The sequence below is a fragment of the Bos taurus genome, chromosome 16, assembly GCF_002263795.3.
Source record: "Bos taurus isolate L1 Dominette 01449 registration number 42190680 breed Hereford chromosome 16, ARS-UCD2.0, whole genome shotgun sequence".
Lineage (NCBI taxonomy): Eukaryota > Metazoa > Chordata > Mammalia > Artiodactyla > Bovidae > Bos > Bos taurus.
This window is the reverse complement of record NC_037343.1, coordinates 77,552,613-77,579,608: the sequence shown is the minus strand read 5'-3', so window position 1 is coordinate 77,579,608 and position 26,996 is coordinate 77,552,613. Positions and strand designations below refer to the sequence as shown.

General features: G+C 43.0%; 1 protein-coding gene across 5 annotated transcripts in view; it reads right to left on the bottom strand.

Annotated features, from left to right (window-relative positions):
• The window catches only part of PTPRC (protein tyrosine phosphatase receptor type C), a 129,500-nt gene that overhangs the window by 90,494 nt on the left and 12,010 nt on the right, over window positions 1–26,996 (bottom strand).

Below are 26,996 nucleotides of genomic sequence, written 5' to 3'. Positions count from 1 at the left end.
AATTTGGGTTTGCTTTTTAAAAAATATCAGCAAAGTCAATACATATATGAAGTGAAGTGAGGTGTTAATTGCTCGCTCATGTCTGACTCTTTGTGACCCCATGGACTGTAGGCCGCCAGGCTCCTCTGTCCATGGGATTCTCCAGGCAAGAATACTGGAGCGGGTTGCCATTTCCTCCTCCAGGGGAATCTTCCTGACCCAGGGATAGAACCCTGGTCTCCCACTTTGCAGAAGGATTCTTTACTGTCTGAGCCACTAGGCAACCCTATATGGATAGATAGATAGACAGATGGACAGACAGATAGATATCACAAACCAAAAGATTTATTTGAGGAGAAATGCTGTTTCACTCTGAGAACATATTCTTCTGTAGTCTTTCATCATACGCTGTTAATTTTCAATAAGAGACTGTGTTCGTTACTATCACTGGAAGAGAGATAAACATGAACTCTTTCGTTTCCTAAATAACCAACTGAGAGACCGGGGCTTTGCCCCTATAAAAGAAACAGCCCCAACAGGGTCTTCTTATTTAATAAAATCCAATGTTTCACTGTTAATTCACTCAATACATATAGTCAAATCCCTGTTGTATACAAGACACCATGTCTCTGATGCCAGGGGAACACAGCCTCTGGTATCGGGCGACTTCCAGCCTAGTTGACATGTGGCCCTAATAACACTGGCACATGCACAGCCCTGGCACGCACCCAGCACTCTCACCGCATCTCCGGTGTCTATGTGAACGTGCCACACATATCAGCTTCCTCGTTCATTGTAATCATGTGGCGTGTGTATAATTACCACCCCGACTTTGGAGATGGAGAAGGCACAATAAGTTACCATGAATAATTTGCCCAGGCTTATTCAGCTCGTGAGCAGCAGAGATGGGATTCGAGTGCAGACAGCAGGGCTTGAAGTCAGCTCTCTTCATCACTGGGCTGTAACCACACAGCATCATGCTAAGTGCTTTAGTGGAGCCGAGCACAACTGATCACGGCAACCGACAGACAACGCCTAACCCTATCCTGGGGGGAGAATGGAAGACGCCCTGGAAACAGCAGTATCTAAGCTGAGAAGGTCAGGCTGGAGCTGGCCAGGGAGGAAAGATGAGTCTTCCAGAGAAAAAGAACAATGAGGCCCCGAGTGGAGAACCTAGAACATTTCAAAAAGTGAAAGCAAGAGGAGAGGTAGAAAGGGCTCAAACCTGGAAGCGAAACTGCTCTGCTGGTGGAAGGACCTCCTATTGCACACTCTTCTCCTCGGGCACCCAGACCCGCGGGGGCGCTTTCAGCAGGTGGGTGGCCCATGTGTGGATTCAGAGTGGAGTTCAGGCAAGACAAGGGCACTGGGAGCCTGCCAGGTGCTCTCAAAACGCTGTTAAAATACCTTCCGCTGCAACTAGCGGGGAGGGCCGGGGGAAAAAACCCTCAAACAGAATAAACACCAAGGAATTTATTGTTTTCCCCCAAAGGGTTACTTCAGTGGGTCCACAGTGGTATCAGAGCCCAGATTCCTTCCGTAGATTCTCTGACATTCACAGGGTGTTGACCTCACTGCCCTCAAGGTCTCAAAATGACTAGGTGCCACCATCTCATAAAACACCGACCAGGACAGGAAGGGTGCCTCGCGTTCCCTTTGCTTTTTAAACCTGAGGACAAAGTCTCCCCAAGCCCACTTGATGTCTCATGGATCTAAATCACACCCCTGTTAAAGGGAGAATGTGCGTCACAAGCTACTCTGACCCATCAGGTGCCGTCGCCCCGAAGCGGCCAGGTCTAACCGAACTTTATCGTATGGAAAGGCATACAGATGAATAAACAAAAGAATGCAAAACCCACTTGTTTCTAAAAAAGTTCTCACTAGCAAGAAAAACACAGAGGTGTGGGGGTTACAAACTCAGATGTTTCTCTTAAAAAAAAAATTTTTATTTTGTATTGGGGTATAACCCCTTAATGGGCTTCCCAGGTGGCGCTGCTGCTGCTGCTAAGTCGATTCAGTCGTGTCCCACTCTGTGCGACCCCATAGACGGCAGCCCACCAGGCTCCCCCGTCCCTGGGATTCTCCAGGCAAGAACACTGGAGTGGGTTGCCATTTCCTTCTCTGATGCATGAAAGGAAAAGTGAAAGTGAAGTCGCTCAGTCGTGTCCAACTCTTAGCGACCCCATGGACTGCAGCCCACCAGGCTCCTCTGTCCGTTTAGTGGTAAACAACCCGCCTGCCAATGCAAGAGACGTGAGGCCTGGGTTCAGTCCCTGGGTTGGAAGATCCCCTGTAGGAAGACTTGGCAACCCAGTCCAGTATGCTCGCCTGGGGAACTCCATGGACAGAGGAACCTGCTGGGCCACAGTCCATGGGGTTGCAAGAGAGTCAGACACGACTGAAGAGACCTAGTACGCACACAGACATAGCTGATTAACAATGCTGTGATCATTGCAGGGGAACAGCAAAGGGACTCGGTCATACATATATGTGTATCCATTCTCCCCCAGACCCCCCTCCCATCCAGGCTGCCACGTGACATTGAGCAGTCTCAGAGGGCTCTACTGTAGGAAGCCAGGTAGGCTGCATCGGAGCCAGGGCAACCGAAGTGGACAGGAGTGAATATTTCAAGAGATAGAAAGACTGTCAACTTGGGAATAGTTTATACGTGAAGGCTGAGTAAGGGGAATGGAGACATTCAGAATAGGTTCTAAGTTTCTGCCTTCCAAACCAACTGTGTGAAAACTGATAGAATTCCCTGGTTCAGAGACTACAAGAGCAGAGTAGGTTAACGGAAGAAGGTTTTGAGTCGGGTTTTGGTAAGGCTGTTCTGAGATGCCTGGAATATGGGTTCTAGGTGTCTGGTGTGTAGCTGGCAACTTGGGTCTTTAAAACAGAGGAGACAGAAAAACCGGAGACACAGATCGAGCAGCCTGGGAGTGAGTGATCACTCCCAGAAAGATACCCACACCAGTAATCAAGGAGCCAGAGGAGAAAAAGGAGCCAGAGGACTGAGGTAAGGAAGACAGCCTGAAGAAGGTGGTTTCATGTTTCCTGGAAACTAGGAGAGGAAAGAGATTCAAAAAGAAGAAAGCCAAACATCTGGGAGAGGGGGAGTGAAATATATGCTCAAGCTTGGTCCATGGGATTTAATTCCTTAGAAAGTGGAAGATGGGGGTGGGGGGTGATGTTGGTGTGTGAATGTGAGTAGGTGTAAAAGGAGAAGGAGTGAGAAAGTGGTAGGCGGGTTGATGAATGGGAAGCGAGGGTGGTGACTGTGAGGTTGGAAAAAATCTTTACAAAGTCTGTGAAGGAGACCAAAGAGCTAGAGAAGAAAGACTTCCAGAGACACAGAGTGGAGAGAGGGGGCTTCTTATTTGTTAATTACACTTTCATTGCAATTACTTCTCCCAAAATTGTGCTTTGATGATCACATTGACGAATTGTTCTGGAGCCTTTATGGCAGAAAGCTTTAAAAAATGTAATGTAAGTATCTCTGGGATGTATCATGTACTAAATCCATTAGGAAAATTTTTGGCTTTTAAACCTTTGTTTTTAAATATAAGTGATGAATGTGTCAAAAGCTATCTTGTGTTGTTTTTTCTGTGTTTTTCGACAATGGTTTTCCCTTATATTGCAAATCTTTAAGCCTCAAACTGCTTAGGTTTCATATTTAGGAAGTTAAATACAGTTTTTACGCTTAATAGGGCTGTATGACATTAACCAGTTATCATGAATTTTGCCTTCCAGTGTTTTTCAGTATCTGACATAGTTACCATGAATTTTAAGCCTGTGTCTTTCCTTAAAAGTGCTAAGGAAATAGCAAATAATGTGAAAACTTGAAAAACAAAGGAAAATATTTTTTAAAAAATATTTAACGTTTAAATCTAATTGTATCATCTCTAAAGAAGTAAGTCAATCTACATCTCAGCCTTTATAACTTGAAAAACTCTTGATCAAACAAATCAATTAACCCCTGCACAAATGACGCCTACTGGTAGACCTGCTAAGTCATCAGATGATTTCTGAGTGAAACGAAGGAGTTAATTTTTTCCTCCTAAGCCTAGAATTGGAGAAGGCGATGGCACCCCACTCCAGTACTCTTGCCTGGAAAATCCCATGGACAGAGGAGCCTTTGGGCTGCAGTCCATGGGGTCGATAGGAGTTGGACACAACTGAGCGACTTCACTTTCACTTTTCACTTTCATGCATTGGAGAAGGCAATGGCAACCCACTCCAGTGTTCTTGCCTGGAGAATCCCAGGGACAGGGGGGCCTGGTGGGCTGCCGTCTATGGGGTCTCACAGAGTCAGACACGACTGAAGCGACTTGGCAGCAGCAGCAGCAAGCCTAGAATAGCTCTAGTTAAAGTCAGTTACAAATATGCTGTCCTTTTCGCCATAAACACACATAAACCCACAGACACACAAAATCCTCATCTGGTAAACACAGTGGTTCATTAACAACTGGTTAAAGGTAATATTAAAGACCAGTGGAGGTAAAGAATGGCAATTCTCAAGGTTTAAAAAAATCTTGCAGGAATCCCTTGGCGATCCAGTGGTTAGGACCTGGGGGTTTCACTGCCTAGGGTGTGGGTTCGCTCCCTGGTTGGGGAGCTAACATCCCACGAGCAGACAGACCTCGCAGAAGAAACGAAACCAGAGCTTGTTTTGTGGCCGAAGCGGGAGGGAGGGCACACAGGGGATCACAGGGGAACGCTGGGTGAGCAGGTAGTGGGTTGTGAGCCCCAGCAAAGCGGGCAGAGAGCCCGCAGGAGCATGGCCAGTCAGAGAGGCAGAGTGGAGCCCTTTGCAAGAACCTAGCAGCAGAGGAAATGATACTAAGAATTAGTCATTTTCAAACACACTCACATTGACCACCACAATGTGAATTCTGAAAATGGGTTCATTTCTTGTGGTTACTATGCAACCAAGGAGCGACTCCTTTGTAAATTCTGACCCAGTGTGTTAGCTGTGGGCACAGCTTCAACCATGTTACCTGCACAGAAGTCACTCCTTTGAAATGACTGCCGTTAAGCTGGATCCCAGGAAATGGTTCCTTCTGAGAGCCAACAGTGCCTGTGTTTCAGCCTGTCTGTCCCGTGTCACCTACTGTACATGCGAAAATAACTTCCAGCCAAATGCATCATGGCCTCGGTGGTCTTGCTACGTGGGTGGATGGAAGGTCTCTGTTAAACAACCTTAATCTCCCTTAAATATGTATCGAACTCTAATTCTTCCATAGGTAGAAATGGATGTTCCCAATCTGAAAGGCTAAAACATCTGCCTACGCCTTTCAGAGTCTGAAATCTCTGTGACTCTGCGTTTATCTCCTCTAGAATGTACACTCTTAGTCTCCTCTGTTCCTTTACCTTTGCTCTCACGTCCCTGTCTCACCTAATCTGAAAAAAATCTTTGCTTGTTCCTGGAAAACACTTTAGCTGCCGCCATATTCCCCGCTTCCTTTCAAACCATCTCCCTTGATATAGAAGCGACTCATGACTTAACCCCCATTCTCACCTGAACCCTGATCAGTGATTTTTCCTCCAAACCATGCAACTGGAATGATTATGCTCATTTGGCATTTACCTGCCAAATTCAAGAAAGGCTCTTATTTCATTCTCCTGCATACTGTCTGTGCTGAGTGGCAGTATGGGAGATGCTTGGCTAAATTAAAGCCGTCTCTTTGCAGGCAGGTTCGTACCCCAGATGTCTGAATGCATCTGTGTGCACTGCACCTCCCCAACTCCTGTAGGATCTTTAAAGCCCGACCTTAGCTGATAGCGCTTTTTGCTACCCTGTCACTGTCTATGCTTATATAAAATCCATCACTCTGTTTCTTCACTGTATCTTCTGACTTGAGCAGGTGGAATGCTCTCCCACGTAGGTATGTGGTAACGCTCACCACTTCTGCTCTTCCTCTGAAGTCACTTTCTGTGAGACTGCCCTGACCCCTGTAACAGTCTGTATTCCACTGGTGTGAGAGCACATTTTAACTCTGACTTCTGCTTTCAGGGTCAACTACATGCTGAATCCCTGAGTAATATTCTAACACTCCCTCACTGCCTGTGTTGTTGTTTAGGTTTTTTTTTTGCTTATGGAGGCCATGTTTTAAAGTTTTTATATTGCACTATTTTTTCTGTTTTAAGTTTTGGTTTTCTGGTTGTGAGGCTTGTGGGATCTGAGCTCCTTGACCAGGGATCAAACCCACATCCCCTGGAAGGCGAAGTCTTAACCTCGGGACCATCAGGAAAGTCCCCGCCACTGTGTAGTTTTATGACTATACTTTCTTACGCCGTGTGCTGCCCAGGACACCTGTGACACAGCGACGATGCATGCACATCTTAGGATTCAAATTCTATCAGCCGCTTCGATATTTCTCTAGACATCGATGTGCTGTTACCTGTTCAGCGTATTTCTGTGGCGCCTTGTGAATTGCCGGTTTGCAGACACGTGTGTGCATGTCTGCAAATAGAGGAAACGTGTTTCTGAGGCAAAGATCACGACTTTATCCTTTCTGTGTTCCGCCCAGTGTTGAGCGTGTTGCTCTCAGATAATAAGGATTGGATACCACGGCTAGGATGACCCCAGTGACCCAGCACCTGGTGAATGAAGGGCCCTGCTCTTGTAAAGGAACTAAGCTGAACCTTTTCTTCCCAGACTCATTTGGCGAAAGAGGCTGGCCTCTTACATCACCACTAACTGTATGACAGAATCAGGCCCATCTAAGGTCAGCTCACTATTTTTCTTTGATCTTTGCACCCTAAGAAGCTTGTCAGATAAAATGGCCTAACACAGATTTAATCATAGGCAATGAGTGCCAGCTCTGGCAACGAGCAGACACCGTGAGTACTCAAAAGCTCCTCCTAACCCTCTTCTTCCTTGTCCTAGTCTACCATAGAGGCTGGAAGGTGAAAATGTTTTATTTCTCCTTGCCTCCTCCCTATCCCGAACTTCAGTGGGTGCCCCATGATAATTTTTCTGGCCAGTAAGTGAAGACCAAGCCTCTGGGAAAGGTTTCTAGCTCTTAAACAAAAGGCAAAATCTCACTAGAAAAAAAAAATCTCCTGCTACTTTGCCCCTCCCTTTCTTCCTTCTTGGGATGCAGATGCAAAGTATGGATGCACAGCAGCCATTGAGAGACACGAGATGGTCAGCTTGAGGACAAAGCCTCTAAAATCTTAACAGAATTAGATCAGACACATGAGAAGAGGAGCGTCACTTTAGCCATTCCAATCCCGCTGTGCTGGGCATGGATTAGACGCCTCTAGATCCCTAGCTGTATAGCTTTAATTTGTTTGAATTACTTTCCTTTGTTTGCTAGCTGACTGACACAGTAAGCTGCAGGATCATTGCTGAAGTTTCTTATAGTTATCTACACTCAAGTGAGGTTAGATTTTACTTCTAAAGACAAGTGGAAATAAATCTACTATGTTTAAAGGTAATTGAAATAAATGTTACTTAAAATAAAAATTATTAAATAAAGTAAATTAATTAAAAATAAATCTACTGTGTTTATGATGGAAGTACTTATAGTCTACCTTGAAAATAGTGTTCTCTTAAGAAGGTCGCTTTGCTCATGGAGTACTGTATGCCCGTGAATTCTGCATCTGGTCTGACCAAGGCTGGATAAAATTTGTTCATGCCGTCTCTGCTCCTGCCCTGTGCACCTTAAAGACTGCTGTGAGTCCTTCTCTTCAACTCAGTTAATAGATTATTAGACTTTTCAGTTTTACATTTACTTCAACATCTGGATAGCAAATTGCCTTTCATCATGGCCTTTTCTTTCTAAGACAGAGCAACCTCACCTCAACAATTGTTTCTAAAAGTGTTTGGCCTAGGAAAAAAAAATCTATTAAGTCCAGAGATCACCACATCTACTAAATCTACAATCACCAAGGGAATCTCACCCTTGTTTCTGCCTCTCCTTCTCTGAGTGAAAAAACACACTTTTCCAGACACATAAGTTTGCCATTTCCACCATTCAAACCTCTATAAGTCAATGTCCACAGCTCTACCTGAATCTTTAAATGTGAAGATGCCAGTTAATTAAAAGACAGTGAGCTCCCTTTGTAGGTCATGACACATGAATGACAACATGAATCGTGCCTGAGCTGTCTTTCCAGGATCAGGAGGAGATTCACTCAAATTTCTCCATATTCTCTTTTTATCCTGAATGTGCCGATCAGAATTTATCTGCCTACACTTCAATAGTTTGCCAAAGAGACTCTTCATTTGGTCTTTCTTGCCATGAACCCTGTGGAACAAGCTTGAATGTTTGTGTTGTGTTACCAGCCAGATGGTAGGGAACCTAGAGGACCCTATACTGAGTTCAGAGTTATCTGTTCTTGAAGTGAAGTGAAAGTCATTCAGTCATGTCCTACTCTTTGCGACCCCAGGGGCTATACAGTCCATGGGACTCTCCAGACCAGAATACTGGAGTGGGTAGCCTTTCCCTTCTCCAGGGGGATCTTCCCAACCCAAGGATCAAACCCAGGTCTCCCACACTGCAGCTGGATTCTTTACCAGCTGAGCCACCAGGGAAGCTCAAGAATACTGGAGTGCATAGCCTATCCCTTCTCTAGCGGATCTTCCCCACCCAAGAATCAAACCGGAGTCTCCTGCATTGCAGGAGGTTTCTTTACCAACTGAGCTTTCAGGGAAGCCTGATATCTGTTCTTGGAGACACACAAATGTATCGAGAAATCAGAATGAGAATGTCAGATGCTCTGGAGGCTGACCTTTCTGCTGCTTCACTGGCTTTGCCTCCAGCCTGCTTCACTGCCCTGGTGCCTAACTTGATTTCTCTGGCCCATTTTGGTGTCAAAACACATCCAGCAAATTATCATAAGAAACAACATGTATTCCCCTACAAAATAGGATATCCAAATGATCTACTGAACTGTTATAAAAGGCTGTGGAAATCTTCTAAAATCCCTCGCCTTTTGTTGGACCCAAACCCACTCAGATTCAAGACCCTCTCTGAATTGGAAGACCTGAATGTTTCTTCATGGGCTCCCAGAATGTCAGCTTTAGAAGGCTAAAGATAGCATCGACTACTGTTGATATGAGAGTATCACAAAGTGAAAAGAAAGCGGCTGTCCAGGTGCTTCTTCAGGTGTTGGAATCTATAGGAGGTAAAAGGAGGAGGCCCGGTGGGAAAACTAGTCCTTCACTTGCAACCCAGTGCTTCTTGGGGTCCTAAGTAGCCTCAAAGAGGAGAGCCTTATCTTCTTTCTCAGAGTTTCACACTCATGAGCCATAAACATCAGAGCACGTCTTGGCATCTGGAATTTTCCAAATTTCCAAAAAGCATTCACTAAATACCATTAAGAGCCCCTCTACTTGACCTTGTCATCAAGTAACATGACTAGTGAAAACTATGGGGACTTCCTTGATGGTCCGGGGGCTAAGACCCCTTGCTCCCAATGCAGGGGGTCTGGGCTCGACCCCTGGTCAGGGAACTAGATCCCATGTGCCGCAACTAAGACCCGGCACAGCCAAATAAACAAATAAAAACAGGAAGAGCAGAGTCAAGGCTTCAGTGTTTTTCCTAAAAAAAAATTATGAGTTGACTAGAAAGCCCAGCTTTCTACAGGGAAACAGCTTCTACATTGGGCCCCAAGAAGACGGCCCTAAGGGTCTGAAAAACACCATGTCCTCTGCAGCCTGTTCTCAGGAAGACAGGTGGGCACTTGGTTTTCTTACACACAAAGCATCTTTAAATCTCTTCTCACCAACCAAATAGTGTATTTGCCGTTAATGCCCTTCACAGTTGCAGCAGAATTCACATCAGCCATTTTGAGCAAATACTTTCCCGTTTCTGTGAACCTTTCAAATGTGGGAAGATGGTCTGTTCCTTATTTCTCACAAGCAGCCACAGATGCTGAAGGAAACAGAAGGAACACTGCACTCTCACCTCAGTTATCCAGAGATCAGCTTTCTGAGAACACACAGGCTTATATGGATGTATAAAAATCAGAGCAATGCTGCCCCAAATAGTGTAATTTCTCTTCCCCTCCTCGCCTCCATACAGTCTCAGTATGCGATGTACTGGTTCCTGGATGACTTACGGGCACGCAGGAGAAAGCAGTGCAGTTCTGAAACACTGTAAGTGGTTGTTGCTATTTTTAATTTCTTTTTCTTTTTTTTTTCACCTTTTGGCCACACCACACAGCATGTAGGATCTTAGTTCCCCGACCAGGGATCAAGTTAGTTCCCCTTAGTTCCCCTGCATTGGAAACTCGAAGTCTTATCCAACTGGGCTGCCAGGGTCCCCGTTGTTATTGTTAACAGAGAAAAGCTCTTCTGTTTGCGTTCTACTCTGCTCAAAGGCAGATAAGGTGATGTCAGACATGAAGAAATAATAATACGAATAATAGTATAGCCATGACGGTGTGCATACTCAGTTGCTTCATACTCAGTTGCTTCAGTCGTGTCTGTCCCTTTGCAACACCATGGACTGTAATCCACCAGGCTGCTCTGTCCATGCAGTTCTCCAGGCAACCATACTGGAGTGGGTTGCCCTTTCCTACTCCAGCAGATCTTGCTGACTCAGGGATCGAACAAACCCAGGTCTCCAGAGTCTCCTGCATTGACAGACAGGTTCTTTACCATTAGAGCCACCTGGGAAGCCCACGATAATCATAAATGCTAGCTAATATATGCTCACATATATTTAATGCTTTCTCTGGGCTAATCCTTTATTCTTTAGGACTTGGGAGGTAGATGCTCCAAATCTCCCCATTTACAGATGAAGAAATGGAGGCACAGGGCGGTTAAGCAACTTTCCCAAAGAAATCCAGTACGTGGAGGGTCTAGGAAAAATCCAGGAAGTCTAGTTAGTCAAGTCCCCAATCTTAACCAATGGAAAGACTATCCTATAACTGAGAGTGTGTCTCCAGGCCACCAGGTCCACTCCGGATGCAGAGGAGGCTACGGGTCTGCAGTTACCTGATCAGGGCATGGCCCATGGGATCCCCTTAGAACTGAAGCCTCTTTCCATGCTTCCAGAAGCTCACCAGTGCCTCCACTTATCCAGACTCAGGATTTCTTTCCTTCTATTTCCACAAACCCACCTGAGCCCCTCTACACTTCACAAGGGGTTGGGGCTTATTTAATTAGATAAAGGAACCATATAGCTTCAAGCACTCTTCAGAATGCTGTTTTTTAAAGAAAGATAAAAAGTTCAAGACCATTATTATTCAGATTATGAGCACTCCCAGCTTGGCTCTGCTCCATAAATGGACTGAAAAGAATAAAATTCAGCAAGGTGCCGAGGGGAGCAGGTGTACCCAGCAGGGCTCAGGTCTGCGGAATTCAGAATTACATAGCGGAGTCGTGATCCAGGGCATCTTGCCTGCGGGGTGATTGTGCAGGAGAGCGTCTCTGCTCCCCAGGAGCGTGGTCACAGACTCGGGAGGCTGTGGTGGTCCCCAGGAAGTAGGACACAGAGGCTCCCCTTCTCCTGTGGCAGGTGGTTTGTGCCCTGGCTGGGGACCGTGGCAGTTCAGCCCCTCGCCCCCACACTGGGACATGTCGCATTGTTGCAGCAGCTGCACAAATGGATGGGTTAGTCCAGAACGAGAGCTTGACCGACCATCGCTTAAAGAGTGCTTGAAAAGATATGGGCGTCCCAGGTGGGGCGGTGGTAAAGGACCGCCTGCCAATGCAGGAGATGCAGGAGATGTGGGTTCGATCCCTGGGGGGAGAAGATCCCCTAAAAATGGCAACCCACGCCAGTATTTTTGCCTGAAAAGTCCCATAGACAGAGGACAGGCCACAGCCCGTGGGGTAGCAAAAGAGTCGGACACGACTGAGTGACTGGGCACACGCACATAAAAGATACGTGCAGTTCTTTCATTTCCACAAAATAGTGTTCTATATCTTATTTGCTCTACTTGTGGGGTATCTGGCTTCCCAGTGTCTTGATCTTTAATATATAAAGTTTCTTGCCCTTCTTTTTTAATACTTCATTTCAGATAATATTGAAATAACTGAAAACAAAAAAAAATTACTCATACTCACATCCTCAATTGCATTGTTTAAAATCCACATCACCCTTTGGTCTGTTCATGAATGTATTCAGTATTTGTTTTTCGCCCTAGTATCGCAGGTGGAGTTTCACAATCTGCGTTTTCCATTAAGAAATGTCACGTTTACTTTGCCGGGTTGCCTCCTTCTCCCCTCCTTCTCCTGTCACCTCACCCTTACTCTCCACCCTAAATCACACCCAGCGTTTGATTTCCTCATCGACACCTGGCAATTAAATTCCTGTTAAACCAAATAATTATCAGATCCCTTAAGAGAAAAAGAACAAGGGCCTGAAATGAAGACCTCAGAGCTAAAGGAGAAATAATCATTTTCATAATTCCTATGAAAACACCGGCAGGCAAGTTCAAAGAACAGAAACATGACTGTCCGGGAGCCGGCTGTCTGTAGCATCTGTAAGGCTGTCCTGGAAAAGCGGCGAGTGGCCCTGGTCTGTGTGTGGAAGGTCACTGCTGCTGCTGCTAAGTCGCTTCAGTCGTATCCGACTCTGTGTGACCCCATAGACGGTCACTGGATAGATTTACAGCAGGAGTCTCCAGCATAAGGGGAGGACAAAGCTTGAGACTTTTTCCCGTCTTCCTAAATACTTTTTCATTTCTTCTCTCTCTCTCTTGTCATCCTACTTTATCCCTCTCATTGCTACCAAATAAACTACTCCCACCTGTGATGCTCTGGACTAAAATATACACTGAGGGACTTCCCTGGTGGTTCAGAGGTTAAGAATCCACCTTCCAATGCAGGGAATGCAGGTTTGATCCCTGATCATGGAACTAAGATCCCACATGCCTAGAGGCAAGTAAGCCCGAGTGCCCCAACTGGAGAATCCGGGGTGCTGCAACAAAGACCCAGCACAGTCAACATTTTTTTAAAAATCAAAAAAAATAAAATATGCATTGATATTTATGTTTATAGTAATACAGGCTTATACTGTATTTTTATATATTTATCTAAACACACAGCCTCCAGAACATTCCTGGTTCCCCTGGTTCAAAATGAACCAGAGTCAAAAGGTTTCAGATTACATCTTCACCCTGCTTCCTATGAGCCATGTAACTTCAAACAACTTACCCAATTTCCTGACACTTCCCATTCTTTTTCTATCAAATAGGGATGACAAATGTATGTACACCATAGGACTGTTGTCAGAATTAGGTGAGCGAATGAATATTGCATTCAACATAGCACATTTCAAGTGCTGAATAGTGTCAGTCATTTTAATGATGATTCCTGTTGATGTTATTATTTAGAAGCCAATATAGCATTGAGAAATATGTCACAGGAACCCACTTATGTGGGCTCCAAGATCACCAGGGTTTAATGTGAAAAGTTAGCCTATTAATTGGACGTGGTCACTTCCTGATAGTCATTCTTAGAAAGACACATGTGTGCTGAGTCAAGATCCTAGGTGTCTGAAGAGCTGGATCCAGCCCAGACACCACACTGAAAATGGAATTGAAATCCTGGAGTATTCAAAAGAGGTTAACCCAATCATGCAGGGAGCAGAGGATAAAATACAACATGCCAAGCATAGAAATCTAAGAAAATGTAGAATATTTTTTTCTAAGATAAAACAGTGTTGGTGAGGATATAAGAAATACATCCAAATACTTGAAATATTATATGGAAGAAGGTATCATCCTATTTTATGCCAATGTAAGAGAAAGAAATTTACCAAGTTGGTTTCAGTCAGTAGGTTTCCAAGTGTGTTCTGGAGACTCACAGGGTCCCCAGGAATCTGTCAAGGTGTCTTCAAGGCCAAAACTATTTTCACAAAATGCCTTTTTTTCCCCCTTTTTTTTCCCCACTCATTAGTAGAAAATAGATATTCCCAGAGGCTACATGGCATATGATATAACAACAGTCAAAATGCAAAAGCAGGAAATCCCCTGGCAGTCCAGTGGTTAGGACTCATAACTCTCACTGCCAAGGGCCTAGGTTCAATCCCTGGTCAGGGAACTAAAATTCCACAAGCCACGTGGTGTGGCAAAAAAAAAAAAAAAGGAAAAGCAGATATGAGAACCCAAGTATTTCTACTAAGACAGACATTAAAAAGATTTATAAAAATATAAAACATTGCCACTAGCCTTACTAAATTCTTGTTTTGTAATATGTGATTATTCTAAATAAACAAATAATAAACATTTATTATTTTAAATAAATATTATTATAAATACTGTTTATATTCACACCAATGGGGTTTGTTTTTATTATTAAATTAATAGTAAATAAATACTATACAGTCTCAGTTTTCTCTTTCATTATGGTCAGTAGAGATATGACCCACATAAAGAAAACTCTTCAAGGTTCATAACGATGCTGAAGAATGGAATTTACTTTAAAGAATGTTCAAGAAGGTGCACTAGAACTGAAATGTCTGAGGCCCAGTCATAATGGGGAGGCTCTGAAACCACCAATTTCAAACACTTTGACCTGCTCACCACCAAAGGAGACTTTCCTTTTATAGTTGCTCTTTACTTGCTAGGTCATGTCTGACTCTTTGGGACCCCACAGACTGCAGCCCCCCAGGCTCCCCCGTCCGTGGGGTTCTCCAGGCAAGAATACTGGAGTGGGTTGCCATTTCCTTCTCCAGGGGATCTTCCCAACCTGGGGACTGAACCCACATCCCCTACATCAGCAGGTGGGTTCTTTACCACTTGAGACACCAGGGAAATCCCCTCTACAGGAAGGGTATGTGGTAAATGGATACATTGATATTAATGGCCTCTAAAATTTGTTTCAATTCAGATTGTGCAATTCCCTTGAGAAAGGAAATGAAAGAGAGTTGGCTGAGATACTGTTCTCATGAGGCTGCTGGAAGAGGGGTCAGATTGGCATGTGGTTAAGGGTGGAAGTTTGGGGTGAAGCAGAAAGTGAAGAGTTCTCCCCAAGCAAGGGACATGCACTCTGACCTCTGTGCCTGAGGTAGGTTCTCTGAGAAGAGGCTCTGGGTTCACAACCCAAGTCACCTACATTTATTAAGGACCTTTGACTAGCTATGGTTTTCCCAGTAGTTGGATGTGAGAGTTGGACTATAAAGAAAGCTGAGTGCGGAAGAATTGATGCTTTTGAACTGTGGTGTTGGAGAAGACTCTTGAGAGTCCCTTGGACTGCAAGGGGGTCAAACCAGTCAATCCTAAAGGAAATCAGTCCTGAATATTCATTGGAAGGACTGATGCTGAAGCTGAAACTCTAATACTTTGGCCACCTGATGCGAAGAACCGATTAGTTGGAAAAGACCCTGATGCTGGAAAGATTGAGGACAGGAGGAGAAGGGGACAACAGAGAATGAGATGGTGATATGGCATCACTGACTCAATGGAAATGAGTTTGAGTAAATTTTTGGAGTTGGTGATGGACAGGGAGGTCTGGCATGCTGCAGTCCATGGGGTCACAGAGTTGGACACGACTGAGTGACTCAACTGAACTGAACTAGAAGGATAAAGGCTGGTTTTCCTAATGGCCCCACAAGTCTCCTCTGAACATTCCAGAAACTAATGGTTAAGAGTCATTTGAAGAGGAAAATTGGTCAGAACACATATGATTCCTCCTCTAGACTATGGCACCTCCAATAACTTGGAAGTCTTGACTCAGCAGCCTCATTGCTCTGGTTCTACTGCTGGTGTCAACATTTGTATCTAACATTTACACATATTTGTTGTTGTTGTCCAGGCACTAAGTCATGTCCGGCTCTTTGCAACCCCATGAACTGCAGCACATCAGACGTCCCTGTCCTTCACCATCACCCTGAGTTATACACATATATGCCTCTCTTTTCTTCCACTCAGTTTAATATCAAAATTTAAACACAGCTGCACCCAAGATAAATGTGCAAACTAGGAGAATGCAGTTCACAGAGGAAATGCAAAAGATGATAAGCAAATGAAAAAAAAAAAAAAACAGTAAGTATCAAACCAAATGCAAAATAGGCAATTTAAGGAGTACCAGTTGCCCCTATAAAATTAACACGTTTGAAAATGATGCAAGTAAACCCTGGCAAATGTACATGAGAGACTTGCATACACCTTGCCAGGAAGAGCCTCGGCAAGAAAATCTTTCTGAAGAGTTCTTTGTGCCTTTACATGGAGGGACTCAAACCGTTCCTGGTCTTCGACATAGAAATTCCAGATCAGGGACTCTGTCTAAAATAGTCACATATCTATGGTCAAGGGTTTCTGTATAATGATATGCATTTTAAAGAGAAACTGCCAAAGCATTCTTCTTTGACAACAAACTAAAGAATTAGTCCCACGGAAAAAGTAAGACACCCAACCCTCAGGACCACATCGGCTTGGTCATCAAATGCACACTGTCCAATTCTTGAGACAGCCCCCCACCTGCTGTTGCCTGAAGCTTCGGTCCCCTCTACATCTCCAGGGGGGATCACACAGGAGGTTCCATGTAGGGAGGGGCCAGACACTTCCCACCACTGCTGTGTCTTCCGTCCCTTGGCTCAGAGTGAAGCATACATCTGTTGAGTCCTTGTAGGAAATAAGCAAGTAATTGCTGTGACACTGTATGTGTCCAGTGACCACAGGCAGGAGCACAAGATGGAGATCAAAGTGTGAGGATGTGGTACCTGATTGCCAGAGACTCGGGACTCATGTGGACACCCCCTTAGGACTGGGCACCTTAGGAACGGCCACCTCCACTGATCCATGTTGTGTTTCCAATCTTAAGGAAATAGAATCTCACTTCTCTGAATGTAGGTTGAAATCACTTGGCCCCTAATTTTAAGTTCACCATTAAGACTTTGGGAAAAAAATGTTGTTATCAAAACCATGCCCATGTAGAAAATGGCCTTTCTCGTTCACTACTGCAGAGGCAGAGCACTGCCTGCCAGGGGAGATGTTTGCTACCCATTACCATGAGGTAGGAGCACGTTGCTTTTTCAACTGGATATTCTCAAGTCTCATTAACAAATGTCTTTTCTTCTGGAGACTTACTCCCAAGGGAAGATGTCTTCTCTGATCATTGTGAAAAGCTTCCAACAACGTGCTGTGTTCTCAACAGTCATTGTGGGGGACCGAATGAGTAGGGTTTTCCGGAAACTAGCATCAGAACAAAAGAGCCATTTCATCACTTTATCATCTGTGTGTTTGTGTGTGCGTGTGTGTGTGACAGATGTGCTTCATTTACTATTCCCAGGTTACAAATGCTGAAGTGTTAACCAGCTTTTTGGGGGTGAGAGGGACAGGAAAGGGGGGAGAGGCACAGAAAACTCATTACCTTAGTCTGTAAAAGACCAAGTAAAAAGGCTCTACGACCCAAACCACTTCACGTGGAGGAAATGCTTTTCTCACGCACTAGAGACTGGCCAGTCACGAGGACCGTCCTAGCCTCTCCGTGTCTTTCTGTCTCCATGTCCTCCAATTCCGGAGGATGCAAAGCACTGGCGTTCCATGTTTCCTTCTCTAGTTCATGTATTCATGCTGCACGCTGCTTTGTTCCATGCCCTCCTGATACAAGGAAGTAACATAATACCATCCTACTCAGACCCAGTGGTTTGCCATTTTTCTCTCAGAATAGCAGCCATCAGTATCAGTGTCTCTACACAAAACAGTCTAAAATGTTCCTGTGTTCACAAGGAACCTCAGAGTTCTAAGGGTTCATTCATTCATTTCTTATGAATCCAGCAAAGATGTGTTGAAAGACCACTCTCTAATGCGAAAGCATTTGCACCCGAGGATATAAACGCAAACAAGGAAAAGTCAATCTTTGCAGGGACTCACAGGATTATGTGCTGTGCTGTTTACTTGTTCAGTCATGTCTGACTATTTGCAACCCCGTGAGCTGTAGCCCTCCAGGCTCTTCCGTCCATGAGATTCTCCAGGCAGGAATACTGGAGTGGGTTGCTGTACCTTCCTTCAAGGAAGGTTGGGAATCTTCCCAACCCAGGGATTGAACCAGCATCTCTTGTGTCTCCTGCATTGGCAGACAGGTTCTTTACCTCTAGCGCCACCTGGGAAGCCCTACAATATTTCTGAGAAAAACTAAAATGTCAAGGGAAGAGCATTCCCATGAGACAGGTCAGATGTCCCTGTGGGGATGTGGAAGGCTGCAACCTACAGGCACATCAACCTCTTTCCTAAAAATGTGAATATAAAAAAAAAAAAACTGGGCTAGGCCATGGAGCTGGTTACCAGGCTACAGTTCAATATCTAAACATAATTAGATTAGTCTGTATAATTATGGAAGAGATGCTACCAATGCTCACCGATTTTTAGGGGGCCTGGAGGAAGCCCATGCAACAAGAAACCTACAAGAACTTGTTCAAAATGAAAGCATGGATGTTAGCACATGAGCAGAAATTTTGAATGGGTAGAGGTACTGTGGTGTTGGAGGAGACTCTTGAGAGTCCCTTGGACTGCAAGGCGATCCAACCAGTCCATCCTAAAGATGAGTCCTGAGTGTTCATTGGAAGGACTGATGCTGAAGCTGAAACTCCAATACTTTGGCCACCTGATGCGAAGAGCTGACTCATTAGAAAAGATCCTGATGCTGGGAGGGATTGAGGGCAGGAGGAGAAGGGGACGACAGAGGATGAGATGGTTGGATGGCATCATCGACTCTATGGACATGGGTTTGGATGAACTCTGGGAGTTGGTGATGGACAGGGAGGCCTGGTGTGCTGCAGTCCATGGGGTCGCAAAGAGTCGGACACGACTGAGCAACTGAACTGAGGGTACCCAAGCGCCGCGGTGGAGATGCAGCCCTGAAATTCGTATTTAGCAAGAATGGACTTTCCTCTCAGACTTCTGGTATCTCCAACTGGGTGGAGATTGAAAAAAAATAGAGCCAAAGTTTTCTCACAGTGTTTTGCCACTTCTGCTTCCGGACTCATTCAGAAACCAGGAAGAAGCAAGATAGATAAAAATGAAAGCACTGTTTATTTTTTTAAAATGACAATTGATTTTTATCCACAAAACTCAGTCTACCTCATTCAGATATGTTTGAGATTATAGGCAAATATTCTTAATGAATCTATTTTTATTTAGAGAGAAACATTGTTTATTCTTGACATTTGCTACCTTAGCTTGGGGAGAAATAAAGTCCTCACTGTTTGATTTCAATAAATACAGAAAATGGAATTAGGTACAAAATTTGAATTTCTTTAATGAAAAAAAAAAATTAAAGCACCATATTGGTGAGTATTCAGGGTCAGAAAAGCTTCTTTTCTCCATTAGTAAACTTGGAAAAACTTAATTTTCTGAAACAGTTAATTATCAACACTATGATTAGAGAAAAGACACAGGTAACTTTCTCTGCTGTAATAACCAATTTTTTTTTTATATCAGCCCAAACTTTTCTTTACTGTAGGAAATCAAAGTCTTTAGTCTAAATATTCATATACATGTAAATATTGTATTTTTATACTACTATTTACTTTTTACACCTACTGGTGTAAAATGATCTTAATTCCATGCTATGCTGCATTTTAAATGTTCCATAAACCCGAGAAACACATCTTGTAGTTGAAACAAAATTGGTTTTCCTCTCTAATCGAATCTCCTTGTCTCGTGCACTTTGCTACGACTCCCTGCTAGAAGGCTGCCTGTGTCTGCTTTCACAGCTTCGAGTCACAGGATGTGGCTGCCTCAATTTTTATCTCCATCTGGCAGAACATAACCAACCTGTTTAAGTTCTCAGCTCCGACTTTATAGCAACTAAATGTTCCTTGGGTTCCCGGCCCCCCACCAACTCCATGATGCGTATTTCCTATAAAACCTTAAGTCAGTGCACTTGTTCGGGGAACTCGCAGCAATGCACGGCAAACAGCCTAAACCCGGTGCCCAGCCGAGCTGCACCAATTGCTCAACAAGTTTCTGAGATCCCTCGGGTAGCTCCGGAGCATACCCTGTTCTGAATTAGCCTCTCCTATTCTCCTGGCAGGTGTTGGATTCGATGGGGCGGGGCGGCGGGGCGGCGGGGCGGCGGGGCGGCGGGGCCGGGGAGGGGCGCGGATATTGACGACGAAGAAGAGAAAGGAAGGAAAGCAACAACATCTTTTAGTTTAAAACCTGAGGATGGCAGGTACCTCTTTCTTCCCTGTGCAAACAATGCAAACACATCTGTGACCCTTTTCACCAGGAAACGCTTAAGGTTGGTTCTAGCACGTCTTATCAGAGACAACTGCCTGACACAGTTGAACTGGTCTTAGAGAGGGACATGCCTTGTGGCCCCCTACGATTAGAAGTGGGTCTCTAGTCATCGATGAAATAGGGACTGAATTGCTGTTTTGCCTCTGGGACAACTGGTTACACAGATCATTCTTAACATGGAAAAAAACAATGATGTCCTTACAATGAAGACGTTTTTATATTGTTCTGTTAAGCCTTCTTAAGCCTTTTTACTATTTACTGTCTTGCGGCTATAGTAAAATTCTCAAACTTGTGGATATTTCTGATCTTTCAAGTTTCTAAACAACAACAAAAAAATCAATGTCCCCTTTGGTCACTTTAAACAGTAACCCATCAAACTTCCTGGTGAACAATGCTTTGCATGTCCTTCCTGAAAGCATCCGAGGGTTATGTCTTTCCCGAATTGCACAATGGTACTGCCGGGGGAGTCCTCAAAGTGATTTCAGCTAAACCACTAGTCCCAAGAAGGCGATGAGGGTCTGAGACTTTGCTCTCAGATCATTGGCAATGCCTAAAGACTTTTGGGTGGTACTGACTGTGGTGGAGGGGAGAAGGGGGCAAGGGAGGCTACGATGTCTCATTTGTAAAGACCAGGGATGCTGCTGAACATGGTACAATGCACAAGCCAGCCCAGTTATCCAGCCCAAGACGTCCATCACACTCAGACTGCATTCATTTCACTTTAGGGAACTGAGCTCCGAGGACATCAAGTGACTGACCCAACACCACCCAGAAGAGTCTGAGAGAGTTGAAGCAACAGAAACTGGTGATGGGGTCAAGGTTCAAAGCTCATCCCTAAAGGTCTAATCTCATTCTCATTTCATTCTGTCAGGCAAATCTCTATGAACCTTAGGGTGTACAAGAGGACTTCTGGACTGGGGTTCCTCATTTTAGGGCATATAACACAGGGCAAGTCCTAAACAATCTTGAGTTTCAGTCTTTTTCACTCGTAAAGTAGATGAGCTAAAATAGATGATTTCTAAAGTCCTTTTTAGGATTTCTTTACTCTAAAATTCTATGATTATATAAATAATGATGCCTTACATTATAATTGTCTCCAAATTCCCTTCATCTTTCTCTCTAAACATCTCTGGGAATCCTAACCACAAAAGAAGCAGAAAATATTGCTGCTAATTTAAACAAAACAAAACAGCACCTAACAAATTCTTGACTCTCAGTAAATAGTGAAGAGCATGGTGGTCGAGGTTTAGTTGTTAAGTCGTGTCTGACTCTTGGGACCCCACAGACTGTAGCCCACCAGGCTCCTCTGTCCATGGATTTCTCAGGCAAGACTACTAGAGTGGGTTGTCATTTCCTTCTCCAAGTGAAGAGTGCAATAAGATTCAAATATGTTATCTAAAAATAAAGTGAAAGGAATAAAGGCATCCTCAGTGTCTATGATTTTAGTAGGAAAACAAGTTTTTATGGTCCTTTCCTATCTTATGTACGTATTAACTTATTTTGACCATAAACATGAAATATAAATACTAGGAAAACACAAGAAAATCAGTCATGTACTCAGCAAGATGTTGCTACCCAATTAATGGAATTTGCTTGACAGATAAAATCCATGATATATTTCCTGAGATAAAAGTCCCCCCAAACCTTCACTGATCTTAATTATCAGTAACTTTGATAATATAGATAAGAAAAATTAATCAGTGTTTTAATTCTCATACTCATGCATTTAGAGCAAAAGTGGGATTAACATTGCTTGTTATGTACTCTGTTTTGAAGACTAAAACATTCAGTAGGTTAATTGCTACAATTGTAAAAGAGGACAAGGGATTAAAAAAATAAATGTATAGTTCTCCTCTGTTCACTGAAAACAAAACTATTACCTGTAGCCTGTATACATAAATTTTTTTTGGGGGGGGAGGGTTACCATGTAACTTTTAAGTCCTAATTTTAAATCCTCTATATTAAAAAAAAAAAAAAGCAAATGGCATTTTTAGATGTCAGACTGCTGTTAATTTTCCTCCTAGTTAATTTTTTAATCAGAATTAAATGAGCTACCATTTCTCTCTTTTTTTTTGTACAAAAAGAATTTTAATCTGCCCCATGTGCTATCATTACTGTTGACCTCTGGATGTTTTAACAACATTTTGATGAATCTTAAATCAATTAACACTCTAAAGGAAAACATCTGTGGTCCTAATACTTTTTAGAGTGGCTCTTAATATTGTTTTTATAAGGAATTTTAAATGTATTTAATTTTAAAGAAGTCATTGAAAATTCCATAATTCACTATGTGTTAAAACAGTAGATATGAAAGTCATGTCCATTTTATTAACAAACTTGAGGCATGTGCATCTGTAAGAAAGGATTATGTAAAAAGTCAGCGGAAGGAAATATTTGCCTGCCCATCAAATCCAGATGTTCAGCCCATAAAATGGAAGCCTAGAAAGACAGGCGGGCTATGGTATCTGATACCCTTAAGAAGTGTTACTTCTGATAAAATTCATGGACAAAGAAAGCCAAATTAGATTTTTAAATGAATTAAGCTTTAGTTTTAAAAGAATTGTAACAATATTTTCTACATTCAATGTGGAATAGAATAAAGGGTGAATTAAAAGACACAGGATTTCTTTTTCAGAAATAACATTATATAAACACTTCAGTTTAAAATATAAAGATTACTCTTAAAGCCAAAAAAAAAAGGTAGATCCATGATAAGAATTTTCTTTCAAAAACTGACAAAATAGATATCAGAGCAAATATTCCACAAAACCAAGGCTTTGTGGGTTGCATTGATTTTTTTTCTTTTCTTTAGTCCATTGGTCTTTGGCAAATACAGATATTTGTAGAATAGTTTGATCACAAAATAGGAGTACACATTGACAGGGGCTGAATATTCCATATTTCCATTTGATTTATAGATTAATATGAGAACATTTCTTGTTTTTTAAATCAATATTGCAACTTTTATTCTAATTCATAAAGTGAAAAACCAAAAGAGAGCTAATGATTACAGTAATAACAGAACTTCGTACTCCCTCACGGCTTTCCAAATTCTTAAAGAATTCCTTCTATGACTTCATTTCATTGCACTTTATGAAGTGCTTTCTCGTTCATTCTCTGTAACCAGCCCATACTTAGAAAGTACATTTTGACATTTAGTTTAAGAGAAGGCATTCTGTTGAGCACCACAAAAGTCATTTTAGATTCCTTGAGCCTAATGCACTTTTTTTTTGTTTTGAAAATTGACTAAGCGAGATGGGAAAAACATGTAAAGTTAAACTGATGTTAATAGACAACATCTTTAGTTTTACAGCACTCCTGAAAAATAGAATGTGACGAAACTGGCACAAATTTTACATTTGACAACTAAAGGCATTTTTGTGATTCTTATTTCCTCAGCTTTGAAGTTCTGCTTACACTGTACTGACTTGTTCCACATCCGGAATGCTGAGGTTCTACATGCCTTTGACCTCGAACTGGCTATTCCCAGTGGTTCTTTCGTCAGTGCCTTCTAGATGCCCTCAATGTAGCATCCCCTTCTTTTCTGAGAACAGGGATCCTCTTGTATTGCAAAGGCTTTGGTGAGTTTGTGTTGTAAGTCACCCTGAAAACAGTCTTCCTCTCTGTAAGAACCTCCCTCTCTCAAATCTGTAGACTTGTGGGTTCCATTTGTTCTCAAGATACCAGCGAGCAAACCAGCATCGCAGCTGCTCACATGGAAAGCTGTTTCGAGTTCTTTTATTTAGATGGAAAGTCATTCCCTTCATTTAAACTTTCATCCTTGAAACAAGGGGCAAATCAAGTCATACTTGCTCCATCACTGGGCTAACGCCTCTGAAAATGGATGACTTGGTTGTACCAGGCTAACCGTACTCCTTACACACAGGTGGATGGTCTTACAGCAGCTAGGCCTTCTGATTCACTGATGCAATCGTCACAAGCATGATCATCTATTTCCCTGCAGGAAGAGACTGCTTAAGGTCCTCTTTCTCTCATTCCCTCTCCCCCAGCCCCAACCTTGTGTGCACGTGTGACGAAGCAGTTGTGCCTAAACTATGCTTTATACCTGGACCAAGATCCAGCAGGGCCGAAGAGAAGGCCCTACAACCATCTCCTGTGCTGAGCCTTTTCGGTGTGATTTCATTCCTGGGATCACGGTAAACGACCCAAACATTCGACTTTCAACTTAAGTGAAACCCCATCCCACAAAACTAAATGTGATAATATCAATATTACTTACTCTTTGGGTTTAATCTTAATAATTCCGCTGTCCTCTATTAAGACTAGAGACCAAGGATTGTCGGAGCATTTATTTGATAGTCTGCAGGATTCTGAATACAGAAAATGTAGAAAGAGACAGAGCAGCGTGGCGCAGGCAGCTCGTCCTGCCACACGCCGGGCACACGGGAGGGGCCCTAGGCTCCTTCCTTCTCAGGCTTTGTACTTAAAACCAGAACAACAGCGAAGGGGGAATCTACCTATTCCCTCTTAGCACAGGACCACTAGCTTTTGCAATACTTATCGGGAAACAAACGAACACAAGTATGAGCCGGACTTGGTAATGGTTGTGCACCTAAGTCACACGAGATCACCTTTGTAAAATGCTGAGAGTAGTATTTGGGCAGCAGTACTTTTCTTGCTAGTTAACTACCAGTGAGTACAAAAATAAGCTCCTCTGAAGATTTACCTCTAAGAAAGCCTCTAAGCCTGAAATTAAGATCTTATTTGTGTGTGGTCTCGAAAGGACAAATCCCGGTGTGTAAGCTGCAGAGTTATCAAGGCTGTTAGTTCCACCTAGTACAAGCCTATGGGATAACCAGTTGTTTTCACTTTTCTCAAGGAAATGAAAGATTTAAAATTGGATTTAGAAATAAGCCTCTTACAGAGGAAGACAAATGCTATATGATATCACCTCCATGTGAAATATAAAACAATAATACAAATGAACCTATGTACGAAACAGAAATAGACTCATAGACATAGAAAACACACTTATGCTTACCAAGAGGAAAGGGAAGGCAGAAGGATAAATCATAGGATTAACAGATACACACTACTATGCATAAAACAGATATGCAACAGGATTTATGGTATAACTCAGGGAATAATATGCAATATCTTATAATAATCTATAGTGGAAAATAAAATATATATAACTGGGTCACTTTACTATACATCTGAAACTAACACAATAATATAAATAAACTATATTTCAAAAAAAGAAATAAGCCTTTAATGGAACAAATTCACTTTTAACAACCCACCACAACCTGTCCAAGTATTGCCTTAAATAGTATTTAAAGGATTTTTTTTATCAGTAAGCATCAAAACAAGGTCCCCACAATAGACTCAACAGGGCATCGTTTTTTGAGTTAAATTCCTAATTCATTAAGTTCTCAAGATATTTTACACAGTTTGTGTTTAAAAACTACTGTACCTTTCTTTTTTAATAGCTAAGCCAGCAAGCTATGCATATGATATGTAAGATACTTGATATTTGATATATCACATGTAACACATATATGTGGTATTTGATATACCATGCTTCTAAATGTTATTATAACTTCATCCATACTTATTTTTGTGATAATATTCAAGTCAAATGGGGATATTTGACAATAATTAGTAAATTCATAATCTCTGATCAATAACCTTTCAAGAGGAGTCATGAATTGGGATTTTTACTGGGATTTACTGGATTCTTATTACAGGCCAGCAAACATGTTAAGCCTTTCACAATCATCACTTCTTTTTTTCAACATCCAAAGCAAAACATTCTCCATTTTCCCAGTAGCTACCCCTTCTCACATTCTTCTCTTAAACTCTCCTGCCAACCCCTTCAAAACGGTGCACCAGGCCTCAGCTTCGAGTCCCCGGTCCTTCTCCATCTGAACACTCTTCCAGGTGTCTCAGAGTCGGTCCCTCGGCTCTGAATCCATCTGCACACAGTGAGTCCCAAAGTTATGGCTCCGATCAAGACCTAACGAGCCCCTTAGTCTTAAAAAAAAAACTTACTGGAGTAGAGCTGCTTTGTAGTATTTGTTAGTTTCTGTGATAAGCAAAATGACCCAGATATATATATACTTTTTTATAGTATATATGTGCATGTATATACACATATATACGTGTGTGTGTATGTGTGTGTGTTAGTCATGTCCAATTCTTTGTGACCCCATGGACTGCAGCCCACCAGGCTCCTCTGTCCATGGAATTCTCCAGACAAGAATGCTGGAGCGGGTGGTCACTCCCTTCTCTAAGGGCTCTTCCCAACTCACGGACCAAACCTGGGCCTCCTGCACTGCAGGCAGATTCTTTACCCTCTGAGCCACCAAGGAAGCCCCCACACCTATGTCTCCTCTTTTCTGAGTTCCCTTCCCGTTTAGGTCGCCAGCAGAGACAGAGCTCCCCATGTTACACAGTAGGTTCTCATTAGTCACACAGTATCAACAGGGTGCATATGTCAATCCCACTAAACAGGAGACCCCTCACGCTTAATTTAACTCCAGCTGACATCTCCACATCTCTAGATGGATGTCTAATGAGAATTCAAGCATGGTCAAAATAGACCCTGGATTGTCTGCCTCCTCCTGGGATGTTTCCCATCTTTGTTGCTCATGGGGGAAAAAATGAGTCATCCTGCACAAAGTCTTGCTTCCTTTCCACACCGCAACTTCTCCAGACCCTGTGCCAATCTGTCCTTTCTGTTACCATCATCACTCAGTGCAGATTCTCCCTTCTGCCATCTCGCCTGCTGCTAACTAGTCCCCAGGCTTGTCTCATCTCCAGCCTGCTCTCCCCACAGCACCAGGATAGTTTCTGAAGAGGGAAAAGAGGCTAGGTCATTCTCTGTGTGAAAATTCCAATGGCTT